This window comes from Schistocerca piceifrons, unplaced genomic scaffold (assembly GCF_021461385.2).
Source record: "Schistocerca piceifrons isolate TAMUIC-IGC-003096 unplaced genomic scaffold, iqSchPice1.1 HiC_scaffold_1771, whole genome shotgun sequence".
Classification (NCBI taxonomy): Eukaryota; Metazoa; Arthropoda; class Insecta; order Orthoptera; family Acrididae; genus Schistocerca; species Schistocerca piceifrons.
Genome location: NW_025727647.1, coordinates 37891 through 56623, shown reverse-complemented (window position 1 = coordinate 56623; position 18733 = coordinate 37891). Strand labels below are relative to the sequence as shown.

At 47.8% G+C, this 18733-nt stretch overlaps 25 non-coding genes across 25 annotated transcripts; all 25 read left to right on the top strand.

Moving 5' to 3' along the window:
* Positions 1-271: 271 nt before the first annotated feature.
* Trnat-agu lies at positions 272-343 on the top strand. The gene has a single exon. It is a non-coding gene; the product is annotated as a tRNA-Thr (tRNA).
* A 542-nt stretch (positions 344-885) lies between these two features.
* On the top strand, positions 886-958 carry Trnar-ucg. Its single transcript has one exon. It is a non-coding gene; the product is annotated as a tRNA-Arg (tRNA).
* Positions 959-1396: 438 nt separating this feature from the next.
* On the top strand, positions 1397-1469 carry Trnak-cuu. The gene has a single exon. It is a non-coding gene; the product is annotated as a tRNA-Lys (tRNA).
* Positions 1470-1790: 321 nt separating this feature from the next.
* On the top strand, positions 1791-1862 carry Trnat-agu. The gene has a single exon. It is a non-coding gene; the product is annotated as a tRNA-Thr (tRNA).
* Positions 1863-2404: 542 nt separating this feature from the next.
* On the top strand, positions 2405-2477 carry Trnar-ucg. Its single transcript has one exon. It is a non-coding gene; the product is annotated as a tRNA-Arg (tRNA).
* A 438-nt stretch (positions 2478-2915) lies between these two features.
* Positions 2916-2988, top strand: Trnak-cuu. The gene has a single exon. It is a non-coding gene; the product is annotated as a tRNA-Lys (tRNA).
* A 321-nt stretch (positions 2989-3309) lies between these two features.
* Trnat-agu lies at positions 3310-3381 on the top strand. The gene has a single exon. It is a non-coding gene; the product is annotated as a tRNA-Thr (tRNA).
* A 542-nt stretch (positions 3382-3923) lies between these two features.
* Trnar-ucg lies at positions 3924-3996 on the top strand. Its single transcript has one exon. It is a non-coding gene; the product is annotated as a tRNA-Arg (tRNA).
* A 438-nt stretch (positions 3997-4434) lies between these two features.
* On the top strand, positions 4435-4507 carry Trnak-cuu. Its single transcript has one exon. It is a non-coding gene; the product is annotated as a tRNA-Lys (tRNA).
* A 321-nt stretch (positions 4508-4828) lies between these two features.
* On the top strand, positions 4829-4900 carry Trnat-agu. Its single transcript has one exon. It is a non-coding gene; the product is annotated as a tRNA-Thr (tRNA).
* A 545-nt stretch (positions 4901-5445) lies between these two features.
* Positions 5446-5518, top strand: Trnar-ucg. Its single transcript has one exon. It is a non-coding gene; the product is annotated as a tRNA-Arg (tRNA).
* Positions 5519-5956: 438 nt separating this feature from the next.
* Trnak-cuu lies at positions 5957-6029 on the top strand. The gene has a single exon. It is a non-coding gene; the product is annotated as a tRNA-Lys (tRNA).
* Positions 6030-6350: 321 nt separating this feature from the next.
* Trnat-agu lies at positions 6351-6422 on the top strand. Its single transcript has one exon. It is a non-coding gene; the product is annotated as a tRNA-Thr (tRNA).
* Positions 6423-6964: 542 nt separating this feature from the next.
* On the top strand, positions 6965-7037 carry Trnar-ucg. The gene has a single exon. It is a non-coding gene; the product is annotated as a tRNA-Arg (tRNA).
* A 438-nt stretch (positions 7038-7475) lies between these two features.
* Trnak-cuu lies at positions 7476-7548 on the top strand. The gene has a single exon. It is a non-coding gene; the product is annotated as a tRNA-Lys (tRNA).
* Positions 7549-7869: 321 nt separating this feature from the next.
* Positions 7870-7941, top strand: Trnat-agu. Its single transcript has one exon. It is a non-coding gene; the product is annotated as a tRNA-Thr (tRNA).
* A 545-nt stretch (positions 7942-8486) lies between these two features.
* On the top strand, positions 8487-8559 carry Trnar-ucg. The gene has a single exon. It is a non-coding gene; the product is annotated as a tRNA-Arg (tRNA).
* Positions 8560-8997: 438 nt separating this feature from the next.
* Trnak-cuu lies at positions 8998-9070 on the top strand. The gene has a single exon. It is a non-coding gene; the product is annotated as a tRNA-Lys (tRNA).
* Positions 9071-15252: 6182 nt separating this feature from the next.
* On the top strand, positions 15253-15325 carry Trnar-ucg. Its single transcript has one exon. It is a non-coding gene; the product is annotated as a tRNA-Arg (tRNA).
* A 438-nt stretch (positions 15326-15763) lies between these two features.
* Trnak-cuu lies at positions 15764-15836 on the top strand. The gene has a single exon. It is a non-coding gene; the product is annotated as a tRNA-Lys (tRNA).
* Positions 15837-16157: 321 nt separating this feature from the next.
* Positions 16158-16229, top strand: Trnat-agu. Its single transcript has one exon. It is a non-coding gene; the product is annotated as a tRNA-Thr (tRNA).
* Positions 16230-16771: 542 nt separating this feature from the next.
* Trnar-ucg lies at positions 16772-16844 on the top strand. The gene has a single exon. It is a non-coding gene; the product is annotated as a tRNA-Arg (tRNA).
* A 438-nt stretch (positions 16845-17282) lies between these two features.
* Trnak-cuu lies at positions 17283-17355 on the top strand. Its single transcript has one exon. It is a non-coding gene; the product is annotated as a tRNA-Lys (tRNA).
* A 321-nt stretch (positions 17356-17676) lies between these two features.
* Trnat-agu lies at positions 17677-17748 on the top strand. Its single transcript has one exon. It is a non-coding gene; the product is annotated as a tRNA-Thr (tRNA).
* A 542-nt stretch (positions 17749-18290) lies between these two features.
* On the top strand, positions 18291-18363 carry Trnar-ucg. Its single transcript has one exon. It is a non-coding gene; the product is annotated as a tRNA-Arg (tRNA).
* The last annotated feature ends 370 nt before the right edge of the window (positions 18364-18733 follow it).

Sequence of the window (18733 nt, the reverse complement as noted above, 5' to 3'; positions counted from 1 at the left end):
CTTGCGTAATGAACGTAACGGGTTACGACGATGCCTAGCTTCGTATGAATATCAGAGGAATGGTTTTTGAAGCTGAAAGTAGCTCTGAAATGAAATAAAAGTGTTGTTTTGGAATTTTAGGCGTACATCGATATCGTGTGAGATGTGTAGGAAAGCAGCAGCTGTGCTAACTAAATACAAATAATGGTCGCTAATGCGGTGCGTTTCCAGCTGAAGGGCTCCGATTGACTGGTCCATAAGATTGAAGTACCCGAAATGTGAACTAGTCGGCGCCTCCTTAGCTCAGTGGCAGAGCGCTGGTCTAGTAAACCAGAGGTCGTGAGTTCGATCGTTACAGGAGGCAGAAGAATTTTGTAACAGCCCCTTCTAACGTAGATCTTTCGAAAAAAGCGGTCAAGGATATAAAAATTTATGAATGGGTTCGGTATTTAAGAAATGCTCTCGCAAATGAATAGTGCGAATGGTGCTATTAAAGTAGGCACCAGAAACTGCTGCTTTTGGCAGTCTCCGGAGAATGCCGACGTGGAATACTTAGTTCTTGTGATGTATTTTCTACCCCTGGTAGAGACCCTCGCGGTTGTCGTCGTCGTCGGCGCCGCCGCCGCTTTGGTAATAGAGGCAACTCGCCATTGTATGACATAGGGTGAGGCACCTTCTGCAAGCGACTGAGATGGCAGTAAGCAATTGAAGCTGATTTGCAACCTCTTGTTTGATCAGCGTCACAAGGGCTTGAATGTAACTTGCGATGGGACACAGCAAGAAGTAGCGTCGCCTTTTTAGTACTGAAATTGGAGATGGAGAATTGCGTCAAAGATGGGAAATTCATTCCGGCAAGCGTACAAATGGCGACAATGAGGTGTGTGTGGGGAAGCATATTGCGCCGGTGACCGTGTGGCCTAATGGATAAGGCGTCGGACTTCGGATCCGAAGATTGCAGGTTCGAATCCTATCACGGTCGAGTTTTTCCAGTTCTGCAAAAGATGCATGCTGTTTTACTGAGTTGTTTGAGTACTACAAATCTAGTTGAAAGTTGCTGCTGTCCGCTTCCTGGCTGCAAACCGGCGTCTACCTGAAGCTCAAGCAAGACAAAGGGGTTGTGTAGCGAAATTTTCGGCACAGTGCCGATCAGGAGAGATTTTTGGAACTACTGCGTCTGACTCAGGACCCAAGAGCTGCGCCACAGGCGTCTGCGCACAGTCGAGCATGTGTGTTGAATAATGGTGCTGATAGCCACGTATCATTTCAAGTAGATTTGATGCCTTTCGGAAAATTTATTTCATTGAATAGGAATTGTAGCTCATTTGTGGCAGCAGGAAATAAGCTGTAGTCAAAAGGATCTTCCATAGATGGTCGCAGGTCGCATAAATACTGTATGGCTCGTGACACGTTGTGTGGAGCCCGGCTAGCTCAGTCGGTAGAGCATGAGACTCTTAATCTCAGGGTCGTGGGTTCGAGCCCCACGCTGGGCGGCGCAAAATTTTGTGTCTACGCGGATGCAACCTGCGCCCCTCTCGTGAGCCTTGCGTAATGAACGTAACGGGTTACGACGATGCCTAGCTTCGTATGAATATCAGAGGAATGGTTTTTGAAGCTGAAAGTAGCTCTGAAATGAAATAAAAGTGTTGTTTTGGAATTTTAGGCGTACATCGATATCGTGTGAGATGTGTAGGAAAGCAGCAGCTGTGCTAACTAAATACAAATAATGGTCGCTAATGTGGTGCGTTTCCAGCTGAAGGGCTCCGATTGACTGGTCCATAAGATTGAAGTACCCGAAATGTGAACTAGTCGGCGCCTCCTTAGCTCAGTGGCAGAGCGCTGGTCTAGTAAACCAGAGGTCGTGAGTTCGATCGTCACAGGAGGCAAAAGAATTTTGTAACAGCCCCTTCTAACGTAGATCTTTCGAAAAAAGCGGTCAAGGATATAAAAAATTATGAATGGGTTCGGTATTTAAGAAATGCTCTCGCAAATGAATAGTGCGAATGGTGCTATTAAAGTAGGCACCAGAAACTGCTGCTTTTGGCAGTCTCCGGAGAATGCCGACGTGGAATACTTAGTTCTTGTGATGTATTTTCTACCCCTAGTAGAGACCCTCGCGGTTGTCGTCGTCGTCGGCGCCGCCGCCGCTTTGGTAATAGAGGCAACTCGCCATTGTATGACATAGGGTGAGGCACCTTCTGCAAGCGACTGAGATGGCAGTAAGCAATTGAAGCTGATTTGCAACCTCTTGTTTGATCAGCGTCACAAGGGCTTGAATGTAACTTGCGATGGGACACAGCAAGAAGTAGCGTCGCCTTTTTAGTACTGAAATTGGAGATGGAGAATTGCGTCAAAGATGGGAAATTCATTCCGGCAAGCGTACAAATGGCGACAATGAGGTGTGTGTGGGGAAGCATATTGCGCCGGTGACCGTGTGGCCTAATGGATAAGGCGTCGGACTTCGGATCCGAAGATTGCAGGTTCGAATCCTATCACGGTCGAGTTTTTCCAGTTCTGCAAAAGATGCATGCTGTTTTACTGAGTTGTTTGAGTACTACAAATCTAGTTGAAAGTTGCTGCTGTCCGCTTCCTGGCTGCAAACCGGCGTCTACCTGAAGCTCAAGCAAGACAAAGGGGTTGTGTAGCGAAATTTTCGGCACAGTGCCGATCAGGAGAGATTTTTGGAACTACTGCGTCTGACTCAGGACCCAAGAGCTGCGCCACAGGCGTCTGCGCACAGTCGAGCATGTGTGTTGAATAATGGTGCTGATAGCCACGTATCATTTCAAGTAGATTTGATGCCTTTCGGAAAATTTATTTCATTGAATAGGAATTGTAGCTCATTTGTGGCAGCAGGAAATAAGCTGTAGTCAAAAGGATCTTCCATAGATGGTCGCAGGTCGCATAAATACTGTATGGCTCGTGACACGTTGTGTGGAGCCCGGCTAGCTCAGTCGGTAGAGCATGAGACTCTTAATCTCAGGGTCGTGGGTTCGAGCCCCACGCTGGGCGGCGCAAAATTTTGTGTCTACGCGGATGCAACCTGCGCCCCTCTCGTGAGCCTTGCGTAATGAACGTAACGGGTTACGACGATGCCTAGCTTCGTATGAATATCAGAGGAATGGTTTTTGAAGCTGAAAGTAGCTCTGAAATGAAATAAAAGTGTTGTTTTGGAATTTTAGGCGTACATCGATATCGTGTGAGATGTGTAGGAAAGCAGCAGCTGTGCTAACTAAATACAAATAATGGTCGCTAATGCGGTGCGTTTCCAGCTGAAGGGCTCCGATTGACTGGTCCATAAGATTGAAGTACCCGAAATGTGAACTAGTCGGCGCCTCCTTAGCTCAGTGGCAGAGCGCTGGTCTAGTAAACCAGAGGTCGTGAGTTCGATCGTCACAGGAGGCAAAAGAATTTTGTAACAGCCCCTTCTAACGTAGATCTTTCGAAAAAAGCGGTCAAGGATATAAAAAATTATGAATGGGTTCGGTATTTAAGAAATGCTCTCGCAAATGAATAGTGCGAATGGTGCTATTAAAGTAGGCACCAGAAACTGCTGCTTTTGGCAGTCTCCGGAGAATGCCGACGTGGAATACTTAGTTCTTGTGATGTATTTTCTACCCCTGGTAGAGACCCTCGCGGTTGTCGTCGTCGTCGGCGCCGCCGCCGCTTTGGTAATAGAGGCAACTCGCCATTGTATGACATAGGGTGAGGCACCTTCTGCAAGCGACTGAGATGGCAGTAAGCAATTGAAGCTGATTTGCAACCTCTTGTTTGATCAGCGTCACAAGGGCTTGAATGTAACTTGCGATGGGACACAGCAAGAAGTAGCGTCGCCTTTTTAGTACTGAAATTGGAGATGGAGAATTGCGTCAAAGATGGGAAATTCATTCCGGCAAGCGTACAAATGGCGACAATGAGGTGTGTGTGGGGAAGCATATTGCGCCAGTGACCGTGTGGCCTAATGGATAAGGCGTCGGACTTCGGATCCGAAGATTGCAGGTTCGAATCCTATCACGGTCGAGTTTTTCCAGTTCTGCAAAAGATGCATGCTGTTTTACTGAGTTGTTTGAGTACTACAAATCTAGTTGAAAGTTGCTGCTGTCCGCTTCCTGGCTGCAAACCGGCGTCTACCTGAAGCTCAAGCAAGACAAAGGGGTTGTGTAGCGAAATTTTCGGCACAGTGCCGATCAGGAGAGATTTTTGGAACTACTGCGTCTGACTCAGGACCCAAGAGCTGCGCCACAGGCGTCTGCGCACAGTCGAGCATGTGTGTTGATTAATGGTGCTGATAGCCACGTATCATTTCAAGTAGATTTGATGCCTTTCGGAAAATTTATTTCATTGAATAGGAATTGTAGCTCATTTGTGGCAGCAGGAAATAAGCTGTAGTCAAAAGGATCTTCCATAGATGGTCGCAGGTCGCATAAATACTGTATGGCTCGTGACGCGTTGTGTGGAGCCCGGCTAGCTCAGTCAGTAGAGCATGAGATTCTTAATCTCAGTGTCGTGGGTTCGAGCCCCACGCTGGGCGGCGCAAAATTTTGTGTCTACGCGGATGCAACCTGCGCCCCTCTCGTGAGCCTTGCGTAATGAACGTAACGGGTTACGACGATGCCTAGCTTCGTATGAATATCAGAGGAATGGTTTTTGAAGCTGAAAGTAGCTCTGAAATGAAATAAAAGTGTTGTTTTGGAATTTTAGGCGTACATCGATATCGTGTGAGATGTGTAGGAAAGCAGCAGCTGTGCTAACTAAATACAAATAATGGTCGCTAATGCGGTGCGTTTCCAGCTGAAGGGCTCCGATTGACTGGTCCATAAGATTGAAGTACCCGAAATGTGCACTAGGCGGCGCCTCCTTAGCTCAGTGGCAGAGCGCTGGTCTAGTAAACCAGAGGTCGTGAGTTCGATCCTCACAGGAGGCAAAAGAATTTTGTAACAGCCCCTTCTAACGTAGATCTTTCGAAAAAAGCGGTCAAGGATATAAAAAATTATGAATGGGTTCGGTATTTAAGAAATGCTCTCGCAAATGAATAGTGCGAATGGTGCTATTAAAGTAGGCACCAGAAACTGCTGCTTTTGGCAGTCTCCGGGGAATGTCGACGTGGAATACTTAGTTCTTGTGATGTATTTTCTACCCCTGGTAGAGACCCTCGCGGTTGTCGTCGTCGTCGTCGGCGCCGCCGCCGCTTTGGTAATAGAGGCAACTCGCCATTGTATGACATAGGGTGAGGCACCTTCTGCAAGCGACTGAGATGGCAGTAAGCAATTGAAGCTGATTTGCAACCTCTTGTTTGATCAGCGTCACAAGGGCTTGAATGTAACTTGCGATGGGACACAGCAAGAAGTAGCGTCGCCTTTTTAGTACTGAAATTGGAGATGGAGAATTGCGTCAAAGATGGGAAATTCATTCCGGCAAGCGTACAAATGGCGACAATGAGGTGTGTGTGGGGAAGCATATTGCGCCGGTGACCGTGTGGCCTAATGGATAAGGCGTCGGACTTCGGATCCGAAGATTGCAGGTTCGAATCCTATCACGGTCGAGTTTTTCCAGTTCTGCAAAAGATGCATGCTGTTTTACTGAGTTGTTTGAGTACTACAAATCTAGTTGAAAGTTGCTGCTGTCCGCTTCCTGGCTGCAAACCGGCGTCTACCTGAAGCTCAAGCAAGACAAAGGGGTTGTGTAGCGAAATTTTCGGCACAGTGCCGATCAGGAGAGATTTTTGGAACTACTGCGTCTGACTCAGGACCCAAGAGCTGCGCCACAGGCGTCTGCGCACAGTCGAGCATGTGTGTTGAATAATGGTGCTGATAGCCACGTATCATTTCAAGTAGATTTGATGCCTTTCGGAAAATTTATTTCATTGAATAGGAATTGTAGCTCATTTGTGGCAGCAGGAAATAAGCTGTAGTCAAAAGGATCTTCCATAGATGGTCGCAGGTCGCATAAATACTGTATGGCTCGTGACACGTTGTGTGGAGCCCGGCTAGCTCAGTCGGTAGAGCATGAGACTCTTAATCTCAGGGTCGTGGGTTCGAGCCCCACGCTGGGCGGCGCAAAATTTTGTGTCTACGCGGATGCAACCTGCGCCCCTCTCGTGAGCCTTGCGTAATGAACGTATGTGGTTACGACGATGCCTAGCTTCGTATGAATATCAGAGGAATGGTTTTTGAAGCTGAAAGTAGCTCTGAAATGAAATAAAAGTGTTGTTTTGGAATTTTAGGCGTACATCGATATCGTGTGAGATGTGTAGGAAAGCAGCAGCTGTGCTAACTAAATACAAATAATGGTCGCTAATGCGGTGCGTTTCCAGCTGAAGGGCTCCGATTGACTGGTCCATAAGATTGAAGTACCCGAAATGTGAACTAGTCGGCGCCTCCTTAGCTCAGTGGCAGAGCGCTGGTCTAGTAAACCAGAGGTCGTGAGTTCGATCGTCACAGGAGGCAAAAGAATTTTGTAACAGCCCCTTCTAACGTAGATCTTTCGAAAAAAGCGGTCAAGGATATAAAAAATTATGAATGGGTTCGGTATTTAAGAAATGCTCTCGCAAATGAATAGTGCGAATGGTGCTATTAAAGTAGGCACCAGAAACTGCTGCTTTTGGCAGTCTCCGGAGAATGCCGACGTGGAATACTTAGTTCTTGTGATGTATTTTCTACCCCTGGTAGAGACCCTCGCGGTTGTCGTCGTCGTCGGCGCCGCCGCCGCTTTGGTAATAGAGGCAACTCGCCATTGTATGACATAGGGTGAGGCACCTTCTGCAAGCGACTGAGATGGCAGTAAGCAATTGAAGCTGATTTGCAACCTCTTGTTTGATCAGCGTCACAAGGGCTTGAATGTAACTTGCGATGGGACACAGCAAGAAGTAGCGTCGCCTTTTTAGTACTGAAATTGGAGATGGAGAATTGCGTCAAAGATGGGAAATTCATTCCGGCAAGCGTACAAATGGCGACAATGAGGTGTGTGTGGGGAAGCATATTGCGCCAGTGACCGTGTGGCCTAATGGATAAGGCGTCGGACTTCGGATCCGAAGATTGCAGGTTCGAATCCTATCACGGTCGAGTTTTTCCAGTTCTGCAAAAGATGCATGCTGTTTTACTGAGTTGTTTGAGTACTACAAATCTAGTTGAAAGTTGCTGCTGTCCGCTTCCTGGCTGCAAACCGGCGTCTACCTGAAGCTCAAGCAAGACAAAGGGGTTGTGTAGCGAAATTTTCGGCACAGTGCCGATCAGGAGAGATTTTTGGAACTACTGCGTCTGACTCAGGACCCAAGAGCTGCGCCACAGGCGTCTGCGCACAGTCGAGCATGTGTGTTGATTAATGGTGCTGATAGCCACGTATCATTTCAAGTAGATTTGATGCCTTTCGGAAAATTTATTTCATTGAATAGGAATTGTAGCTCATTTGTGGCAGCAGGAAATAAGCTGTAGTCAAAAGGATCTTCCATAGATGGTCGCAGGTCGCATAAATACTGTATGGCTCGTGACGCGTTGTGTGGAGCCCGGCTAGCTCAGTCAGTAGAGCATGATATTCTTAATCTCAGTGTCGTGGGTTCGAGCCCCACGCTGGGCGGCGCAAAATTTTGTGTCTACGCGGATGCAACCTGCGCCCCTCTCGTGAGCCTTGCGTAATGAACGTAACGGGTTACGACGATGCCTAGCTTCGTATGAATATCAGAGGAATGGTTTTTGAAGCTGAAAGTAGCTCTGAAATGAAATAAAAGTGTTGTTTTGGAATTTTAGGCGTACATCGATATCGTGTGAGATGTGTAGGAAAGCAGCAGCTGTGCTAACTAAATACAAATAATGGTCGCTAATGCGGTGCGTTTCCAGCTGAAGGGCTCCGATTGACTGGTCCATAAGATTGAAGTACCCGAAATGTGCACTAGGCGGCGCCTCCTTAGCTCAGTGGCAGAGCGCTGGTCTAGTAAACTAGAGGTCGTGAGTTCGATCCTCACAGGAGGCAAAAGAATTTTGTAACAGCCCCTTCTAACGTAGATCTTTCGAAAAAAGCGGTCAAGGATATAAAAAATTATGAATGGGTTCGGTATTTAAGAAATGCTCTCGCAAATGAATAGTGCGAATGGTGCTATTAAAGTAGGCACCAGAAACTGCTGCTTTTGGCAGTCTCCGGGGAATGCCGACGTGGAATACTTAGTTCTTGTGATGTATTTTCTACCCCTGGTAGAGACCCTCGCGGTTGTCGTCGTCGTCGTTGGCGCCGCCGCCGCTTTGGTAATAGAGGCAACTCGCCATTGTATGACATAGGGTGAGGCACCTTCTGCAAGCGACTGAGATGGCAGTAAGCAATTGAAGCTGATTTGCAACCTCTTGTTTGATCAGCGTCACAAGGGCTTGAATGTAACTTGCGATGGGACACAGCAAGAAGTAGCGTCGCCTTTTTAGTACTGATATTGGAGATGGAGAATTGCGTCAAAGATGGGAAATTCATTCCGGCAAGCGTACAAATGGCGACAATGAGGTGTGTGTGGGGAAGCATATTGCGATAGTGACCGTGTGGCCTAATGGATAAGGCGTCGGACTTCGGATCCGAAGATTGCAGGTTCGAATCCTGTCACGGTCGAGTTTTTCCAGTTCTGCAAAAGATGCATGCTGTTTTACTGAGTTGTTTGAGTACTACAAATCTAGTTGAAAGTTGCTGCTGTCCGCTTCCTGGCTGCAAACCGGCGTCTACCTGAAGCTCAAGCAAGACAAAGGGGTTGTGTAGCGAAATTTTCGGCACAGTGCCGATCAGGAGAGATTTTTGGAACTACTGCGTCTGACTCAGGACCCAAGAGCTGCGCCACAGGCGTCTGCGCACAGTCGAGCATGTGTGTTGAATAATGGTGCTGATAGCCACGTATCATTTCAAGTAGATTTGATGCCTTTCGGAAAATTTATTTCATTGAATAGGAATTGTAGCTCATTTGTGGCAGCAGGAAATAAGCTGTAGTCAAAAGGATCTTCCATAGATGGTCGCAGGTCGCATAAATACTGTATGGCTCGTGACGCGTTGTGTGGAGCCCGGCTAGCTCAGTCGGTAGAGCATGAGACTCTTAATCTCAGGGTCGTGGGTTCGAGCCCCACGCTGGGCGGCGCAAAATTTTGTGTCTACGCGGATGCAACCTGCGCTCCTCTTGTGAGCCTTGCGTAATGAACGTAACGGGTTACGACGATGCCTAGCTTCGTATGAATATCAGAGGAATGGTTTTTGAAGCTGAAAGTAGCTCTGAAATGAAATAAAAGTGTTGTTTTGGAATTTTAGGCGTACATCGATATCGTGTGAGATGTGTAGGAAAGCAGCAGCTGTGCTAACTAAATACAAATAATGGTCGCTAATGCGGTGCGTTTCCAGCTGAAGGGCTCCGATTGACTGGTCCATAAGATTGAAGTACCCGAAATGTGCACTAGGCGGCGCCTCCTTAGCTCAGTGGCGAGTTCCGCTTTAGACGCCGTGCAGTGTGGACGTGCCTAGTCTTCCGCTCCGCCGTAGCGTTACGTATAGTGGACTATCGTTTTTGTTTACGTGTTGTGTTGCAACTTCTGTGAGTGTTTCTCCGTCGTTGTTTCGTACCTTGTGTTACTTTCTGTCCTTATTTCAGTGTTTTTTGTGTAGCGGTTTCGACCGCATATTTTGAAAATGTCGTCCCAGGTTATTCCTCGTCAGGCTACAGTTAGTTTTGCTTTTGACACGTCAACCCGCCATGTGCAACCTAGTTCTCTTGAGATTCATGATTGGTTGGTAGATACCTTTGGTGTTCATTCGGATCAGGTGCACACTGCTTATTTTGATACCGGACTGTATGTTTTCTTTGTTAAGTTTATGGACCCACTTCAGGTTGATAAAATTCTTTCTTAATATGGTCATCAAGTTCTCTTTCGGCATCGGGATGATTCTGTAAGTACCGTGCTGCTTTCCAATGCTTCCATCACGTATACCAATGTTCGTGTTTACAACCTTCCACCGGAGGTGGATAATGTCTATCTTAAGGAGGGTCTACAGAAGTATGGTGATGTAAAGAGCATTCGCCTTGAACGCTGGTCAAGCCAACATCGCCTGCAATGTTACAGTGGTATTCGTTCAGTCGAAATGCACGTTAAGCAGAATATTCCATCTCACCTGCAGATCGGTGGATATCGTGTCCATGTAACATATAGTGGTCAGGTTGGCACCTGTTTTTTGTGCAATGAAAGTGGTCACGTGCGTACCGACTGTCCGCGGAGAGTTTTTGTTTTAAAAAATTCTCTCGAACAGCGTCGCAAGTTAACGGTCGCTGACCTCGTTGCAGGTGGTTCTGCTCTTGGTGTAGCACAGTCCAGTGGTAGTAGCGCCCCGCCACAGGTTTTGCGCACCCCTGATACAGAATTTCCTCCTTTGCGTGCTAAATCTGATGTTGTTCCGTCTGTCCCTCAGGTGGGTGTGCCACTTTTGAATAATAAGAGGCGTCGCCCACACGATGGAAATAGTACGGATGAGGATCTCCCTGAGATGCCCCAGTCCGAGCGACCGGCATCCTCCGAGCCACTGTGTACTGTAGCTGCTCCCTGCCCTCCTGAGGTAGCGGTTCCGGTGGCGGCTGCTGGCGCCCCTCCGGCCTCCGACGCAGCTTCTCTCGAGTCGGGTCGTCGGTCGGGCCTGTTGGCGCCGTCTTCCGAACCGACTTCGATGTCACAACAAGTGGAGCCGCGACAACTTCCTGCTTCGCTGCCCCATACCTCTGCCAGCGGAGCTGCTCCGCTTCCTTCCAACTCTGCGGCCTCGGACCTTCCTGCTCACGTTTCGCCTCCGTGCAGTCCATGTTTGCCGGAAGCTAGTGCAGGTGTTGACCATTCCGTTTTGTCGGATGTTTCCCCCGCGACCCCGGATCCCGCATGTGGACCGGCGCGGGTGGTGTCGGATACAGAACTTGACCCTCCTACGTCACCGGCGGCTGAAGTTTCCTTGCCCGTCAGCCGACGCAAGTTACGCGTTCAGCCGAACGTTAATGCTGTTCGTAAAAAACCGAAACGTAAGGGATCCGCGGAACGGGGTAGCAGTCCCCCTCCCTCGGATGCCTCCGTCACCCCTGCTATGGACTGTGACGCTGGTGCGTCGGTGTAGGTGATTTGTTTTCTCGCTTTTCTCTCTATGGTTCAAGCATACACCTTTCTTACCTTAAATGTTAACCGTATTGAGTCCGACGTTCGCATTGCCTCTTTGCGGCAGTTTATTTACGACGCCTGTGCGGACGTAGTGTTTTTGCAGGAAGTGTTGTTTTCTGATCTCTCTCTCCCTGGATTTCAAACTGTTTTTAATGTCGCGCCGGAATATTCAACAGGAACTGCTCTTTTCTTTCGAGAGGGCATTCCTATTACTGACATTGAATTCCTTGACTCTGGCCGTGGGATTGGTTGTCGTCTTTTTGATCTCCGCCTCGTTGTTTTGTATGCCCCCTCTGGTTCGGGTCACACTGTGGCTCGATCGCGCTTTTATAAAGAAGAGCTTATTTATCTTTTGCGCCAGAGTCCTCGTAGTCTCCTGCTCGGAGGCGACTTTAATTGTGTTTTACGCCCTGCAGACCAGTCCCCCAATTTTAATTACTGCCGTGATTTACATGACTTAGTTCGTACGATGCATCTGCGTGATGTTTGGGAACACAAATATCCAACCCTGGTGAAATATACGTTTTTTACCGCGTCCTCATGCAGTAGACTCGACAGATTCTATTTATCTGATTTTTTATGTGATAAAATTCTTTCTGTCGATGTTATTCCTACTAGTTTTTCTGACCATTGTGCTTTTACTGCAACTGTAAATCTTAGTCGCCAACCTGCAAAACTTTATCGTTCCCAGTGGATGTTAAATGTTTCCCACCTTGCCGACAGTGCTATGGATGATGTTATAAGTGGCGTGTGGGAGCGATGTCTTCGCTCTGTCCCGCGATACCCCTCCTTGCTGGTTTGGTGGACTGCGTTTGCCAAGCCCAAGATTCGTCAGACTTTGATTTTCTACTGTGCTGCTAGGACGCGTGATTTTAAGAACACGTATGAATATTACTACTCTGTCCTGCGTGAACTATATGACGCGGCGGGTACCTCTCCACTGCGGATCCATGATGTTCGTCGTATTAAAGCCAAGCTCTTGAGCCTTAAACGACGACAGATGGATGGTCTGCGAGTTAAGTCGAAACCTCACTCTCTTGTTGAAGGTGAACTGACATCCTTGTACCACCTGCTACGGCATCAGACTCGTCGTCGTCGCTCCTTCATCTCTTCTCTTACGGTGGATGATGGGCGACAGCTTAGTGCACAGGAGGAAATGGTTCGTGCTCTTCATCAGTATTACACTAGTCTATATTCTGCCGATGATTCTGGTGAGTCTCTTTCGGATGATGGCTTTGGGGATCTAACTGCGACGATCGCGCCTGACGCGAACGGCGAATTTCTCCGGGAGTTCCAGGTAGATGATGTTTTCGATTTTATTGCTCGCTCTCCGTCCAGTAAATCGCCGGGTCCAGACGGCCTGCCTAAAGAATTTTATCTCCGTTTTTGGCCTCTTTTGGGTGGCATTTTTACGCAGATTTTAAATGAGATTGTCAGGGGGATGGATGTGCCTGCCGATTTTAAAGTAGGGAAAATTGTTTTAATCCCGAAGTCCTCTGGTCGTTTATCTGCTGCCAATCTTCGTCCGCTCACATTGCTGAATTTTGACTATAAGACAGCTGCTAGAGCGCTCAATAGCCGGCTGTCTTCTCTGCTTCGGGGTGTGATTGGTGCACATCAATGTTGTTTTCATGATAGATCTATTCTGACACCAGTAGCCGAATATCGGGATGTTGTCTCGGTTGCGGCGGTTACAAACGTACATTGTGCCTTTGCCTTCCTTGATTTTTATAAGGCTTTTGATCACGTCAGTCATGTGTTTTTAGATCGTGTTTTAGGTACAATAGGTTTTAACGCTTCATCACGTGGTGTTCTTGGCAATTTGTACAGGGGAATAACAGCTCGGGTGTCTGTCAATGGGCAGCTGACGCCGCCCATTGCTATCCGCCGCGGAGTGCCTCAGGGTAGTCCGCTCTCTATGTCTTTATTCGTTTTGTCCCTGGAACCGCTGCTTCGGACTATTGCTCTCAAGCTTCAGGGTATGTCCCTCTCTGGTGGGAAGCTCTCGGTTAAGGCATATGCGGATGATGTCGTTGTTCTCCTCCGTCAACGAGATGATATCCCGTTGTTGAAAGGGGCAGTTGATGCATACTGTCGTGTCTCTGGAGCGCGTCTCAATCAGGGTAAATGTAAGTTCCTTGATATTCGAGGATTTCGCGATGCTGACGTCCCTTGGGCCACTTTTGTCGATCGCCATACGTCCTTGGGGATTATCATTGATCGGTGTCCTCTAAAAATGGCGGCTCTCAATTGGAAATCTGTCACCGAGAAGATACAGGGGGCTCTGATGGTCCATGAGCAGCGCTCTGCTACCATTTTGCAAAAAGTCAGAATTTTAGACACCTACGTCCTATGTAAAGCTTATTATGTTGCTCAGCTGTTCCCACTTCCCATGATGGTGGCGAAAAGGTTGCGCCAATTGTCTAGCAGGTTTATATGGAAGGGCCATCTATTCAAGTTACGTTACGAGGTAATGACGAAACCGCGTCTCTCCGGAGGCTTGGGCCTCTCTGACATTACTCGCAAGGCGTCTGCTTTGTACGTCCGCCGAACGACTCTAATTGTTACGCAAGAAGTGACTTCAATTACATCCAGGCTTTTTACTGTTGTGCGTCCGGCGAGCCTTGCTCCACCTGTCGATGTCGGACGCCTAAATTTTAAGTTGAAACACATTCGGGAATTTTACATTGCGGTGAGTTACCTCGGTGACGTCTTCTTGCGGCGACCGGTGCCAACGACCAAGAGCTTGATTGCCCGCTGGGAGGGGCTGGCCAGTCCCAATCCAATAGAACTGGCGTCTCCATCCGTGTCCTGGAGGAACGTCTGGAAGAACGTTAGTCTGCCGATCCACTCTATGGCCGTGGCGTCCACGTGGTATAGGGTAATAAATAATTTGGTTCCCACCAATGTACGACTGCACCGTATTGGTCTTTCTGACACGGACACCTGTACTCGGTGTGGTCTCCTGGATACCCTTGAACATCGATTCACCTGCTGTGGGCACCTTGCTAATTGGCGTTGGCTCAGGAAACAACTTGCTTTTGTCACTAGTTCTGCTGAAGCCGCTTATACTATTGACATCATCGTCCGGCCCGATTCTTCCTTTTTTCCGCGGACGAAGCTCCATACCGTCATGTGGTTGATAGGCCAGTTCGTACATTTTGTCAACAGTTGTCATGAAGAGGATGGACACCTAGCGTTTCGGCAGTACATGCTTACTGCTTACTGGCAGCGCTTGCGATTGCCAGGCCTCCGAGATGATTTTGCCAATATGCTTAGCCTGACATTTGAAAGAGAGGGTGTTGGCTAAGGTCACCTGTGTGAGCCATTTTCTTTTATACTGTTTCTGAATTTGCCGCCTTTATGTATGTTTCTTCTCTACACCAGGACTGAAGTTTTCGTGTTTTAACCTTTATTTCAGTAAGCAGTCTACATCATATAGTCATGTTTTAGGATTTTAATTTCAGTACTGTACTTCTTTTGAAGTGGCTGTGTGGTGGAAAAAGAAAAAAAAAAAAAGAAAAAAAAAAAAAAAGTGGCAGAGCGCTGGTCTAGTAAACCAGAGGTCGTGAGTTCGATCCTCACAGGAGGCAAAATAATTTTGTAACAGCCCCTTCTAACGTAGATCTTTCGAAAAAAGCGGTCAAGGATATAAAAAATTATGAATGGGTTCGGTATTTAAGAAATGCTCTCGCAAATGAATAGTGCGAATGGTGCTATTAAAGTAGGCACCAGAAACTGCTGCTTTTGGCAGTCTCCGGAGAATGCCGAGGTGGAATACTTAGTTCTTGTGATGTATTTTCTACCCCTGGTAGAGACCCTCGCGGTTGTCGTCGTCGTCGGCGCCGCCGCCGCTTTGGTAATAGAGGCAACTCGCCATTGTATGACATAGGGTGAGGCACCTTCTGCAAGCGACTGAGATGGCAGTAAGCAATTGAAGCTGATTTGCAACCTCTTGTTTGATCAGCGTCACAAGGGCTTGAATGTAACTTGCGATGGGACACAGCAAGAAGTAGCGTCGCCTTTTTAGTACTGAAATTGGAGATGGAGAATTGCGTCAAAGATGGGAAATTCATTCCGGCAAGCGTACAAATGGCGACAATGAGGTGTGTGTGGGGAAGCATATTGCGCCAGTGACCGTGTGGCCTAATGGATAAGGCGTCGGACTTCGGATCCGAAGATTGCAGGTTCGAATCCTGTCACGGTCGAGTTTTTCCAGTTCTGCAAAAGATGCATGCTGTTTTACTGAGTTGTTTGAGTACTACAAATCTAGTTGAAAGTTGCTGCTGTCCGCTTCCTGGCTGCAAACCGGCGTCTACCTGAAGCTCAAGCAAGACAAAGGGGTTGTGTAGCGAAATTTTCGGCACAGTGCCGATCAGGAGAGATTTTTGGAACTACTGCGTCTGACTCAGGACCCAAGAGCTGCGCCACAGGCGTCTGCGCACAGTCGAGCATGTGTGTTGAATAATGGTGCTGATAGCCACGTATCATTTCAAGTAGATTTGATGCCTTTCGGAAAATTTATTTCATTGAATAGGAATTGTAGCTCATTTGTGGCAGCAGGAAATAAGCTGTAGTCAAAAGGATCTTCCATAGATGGTCGCAGGTCGCATAAATACTGTATGGCTCGTGACGCGTTGTGTGGAGCCCGGCTAGCTCAGTCGGTAGAGCATGAGACTCTTAATCTCAGGGTCGTGGGTTCGAGCCCCACGCTGGGCGGCGCAAAATTTTGTGTCTACGCGGATGCAACCTGCGCCCCTCTCGTGAGCCTTGCGTAATGAACGTAACGGGTTACGACGATGCCTAGCTTCGTATGAATATCAGAGGAATGGTTTTTGAAGCTGAAAGTAGCTCTGAAATGAAATAAAAGTGTTGTTTTGGAATTTTAGGCGTACATCGATATCGTGTGAGATGTGTAGGAAAGCAGCAGCTGTGCTAACTAAATACAAATAATGGTCGCTAATGCGGTGCGTTTCCAGCTGAAGGGCTCCGATTGACTGGTCCATAAGATTGAAGTACCCGAAATGTGCACTAGGCGGCGCCTCCTTAGCTCAGTGGCAGAGCGCTGGTCTAGTAAACCAGAGGTCGTGAGTTCGATCCTCACAGGAGGCAAAAGAATTTTGTAACAGCTCCTTCTAACGTAGATCTTTCGAAAAAAGCGGTCAAGGATATAAAAAATTATGAATGGGTTCGGTATTTAAGAAATGCTCTCGCAAATGAATAGTGCGAATGGTGCTATTAAAGTAGGCACCAGAAACTGCTGCTTTTGGCAGTCTCCGGAGAATGCCGACGTGGAATACTTAGTTCTTGTGATGTATTTTCTACCCCTGGTAGAGACCCTCGCGGTTGTCGTCGTCGTCGGCGCCGCCGCCGCTTTGTTAATAGAGGCAACTCGCCATTGTATGACATAGGGTGAGGCACCTTCTGCAAGCGACTGAGATGGCAGTAAGCAATTGAAGCTGTTTTGCAACCTCTTGTTTGATCAGCGTCACAAGGGCTTGAATGTAACTTGCGATGGGACACAGCAAGAAGTAGCGTCGCCTTTTTAGTACTGAAATTGGAGATGGAGAATTGCGTCAAAGACGGGAAATTCATTCCGGCAAGCGTACAAATGGCGACAATGAGGTGTGTGTGGGGAAGCATATTGCGCCAGTGACCGTGTGGCCTAATGGATAAGGCGTCGGACTTCGGATCCGAAGATTGCAGGTTCGAATCCTGTCACGGTCGAGTTTTTCCAGTTCTGCAAAAGATGCATGCTGTTTTACTGAGTTGTTTGAGTACTACAAATCTAGTTGAAAGTTGCTGCTGTCCGCTTCCTGGCTGCAAACCGGCGTCTACCTGAAGCTCAAGCAAGACAAAGGGGTTGTGTAGCGAAATTTTCGGCACAGTGCCGATCAGGAGAGATTTTTGGAACTACTGCGTCTGACTCAGGACCCAAGAGCTGCGCCACAGGCGTCTGCGCACAGTCGAGCATGTGTGTTGAATAATGGTGCTGATAGCCACGTATCATTTCAAGTAGATTTGATGCCTTTCGGAAAATTTATTTCATTGAATAGGAATTGTAGCTCATTTGTGGCAGCAGGAAATAAGCTGTAGTCAAAAGGATCTTCCATAGATGGTCGCAGGTCGCATAAATACTGTATGGCTCGTGACGCGTTGTGTGGAGCCCGGCTAGCTCAGTCGGTAGAGCATGAGACTCTTAATCTCAGGGTCGTGGGTTCGAGCCCCACGCTGGGCGGCGCAAAATTTTGTGTCTACGCGGATGCAACCTGCGCCCCTCTCGTGAGCCTTGCGTAATGAACGTAACGGGTTACGACGATGCCTAGCTTCGTATGAATATCAGAGGAATGGTTTTTGAAGCTGAAAGTAGCTCTGAAATGAAATAAAAGTGTTGTTTTGGAATTTTAGGCGTACATCGATATCGTGTGAGATGTGTAGGAAAGCAGCAGCTGTGCTAACTAAATACAAATAATGGTCGCTAATGCGGTGCGTTTCCAGCTGAAGGGCTCCGATTGACTGGTCCATAAGATTGAAGTACCCGAAATGTGCACTAGGCGGCGCCTCCTTAGCTCAGTGGCAGAGCGCTGGTCTAGTAAACCAGAGGTCGTGAGTTCGATCCTCACAGGAGGCAAAAGAATTTTGTAACAGCCCCTTCTAACGTAGATCTTTCGAAAAAAGCGGTCAAGGATATAAAAAATTATGAATGGGTTCGGTATTTAAGAAATGCTCTCGCAAATGAATAGTGCGAATGGTGCTATTAAAGTAGGCACCAGAAACTGCTGCTTTTGGCAGTCTCCGGAGAATGCCGACGTGGAATACTTAGTTCTTGTGATGTATTTTCTACCCCTGGTAGAGACCCTCGCGGTTGTCGTCGTCGTCGGCGCCGCCGCCGCTTTGGTAATAGAGGCAACTCGCCATTGTATGACATAGGGTGAGGCACCTTCTGCAAGCGACTGAGATGGCAGTAAGCAATTGAAGCTGATTTGCAACCTCTTGTTTGATCAGCGTCACAAGGGCTTGAATGTAACTTGCGATGGGACACAGCAAGAAGTAGCGTCGCCTTTTTAGTACTGAAATTGGAGATGGAGAATTGCGTCAAAGATGGGAAATTCATTCCGGCAAGCGTACAAATGGCGACAATGAGGTGTGTGTGGGGAAGCATATTGCGCCAGTGACCGTGTGGCCTAATGGATAAGGCGTCGGACTTCGGATCCGAAGATTGCAGGTTCGAATCCTGTCACGGTCGAGTTTTTCCAGTTCTGCAAAAGATGCATGCTGTTTTACTGAGTTGTTTGAGTACTACAAATCTAGTTGAAAGTTGCTGCTGTCCGCTTCCTGGCTGCAAACCGCCGTCTACCTGAAGCTCAAGCAAGACAAAGGGGTTGTGTAGCGAAATTTTCGGCACAGTGCCGATCAGGAGAGATTTTTGGAACTACTGCGTCTGACTCAGGACCCAAGAGCTGCGCCACAGGCGTCTGCGCACAGTCGAGCATGTGTGTTGAATAATGGTGCTGATAGCCACGTATCATTTCAAGTAGATTTGATGCCTTTCGGAAAATTTATTTCATTGAATAGGAATTGTAGCTCATTTGTGGCAGCAGGAAATAAGCTGTAGT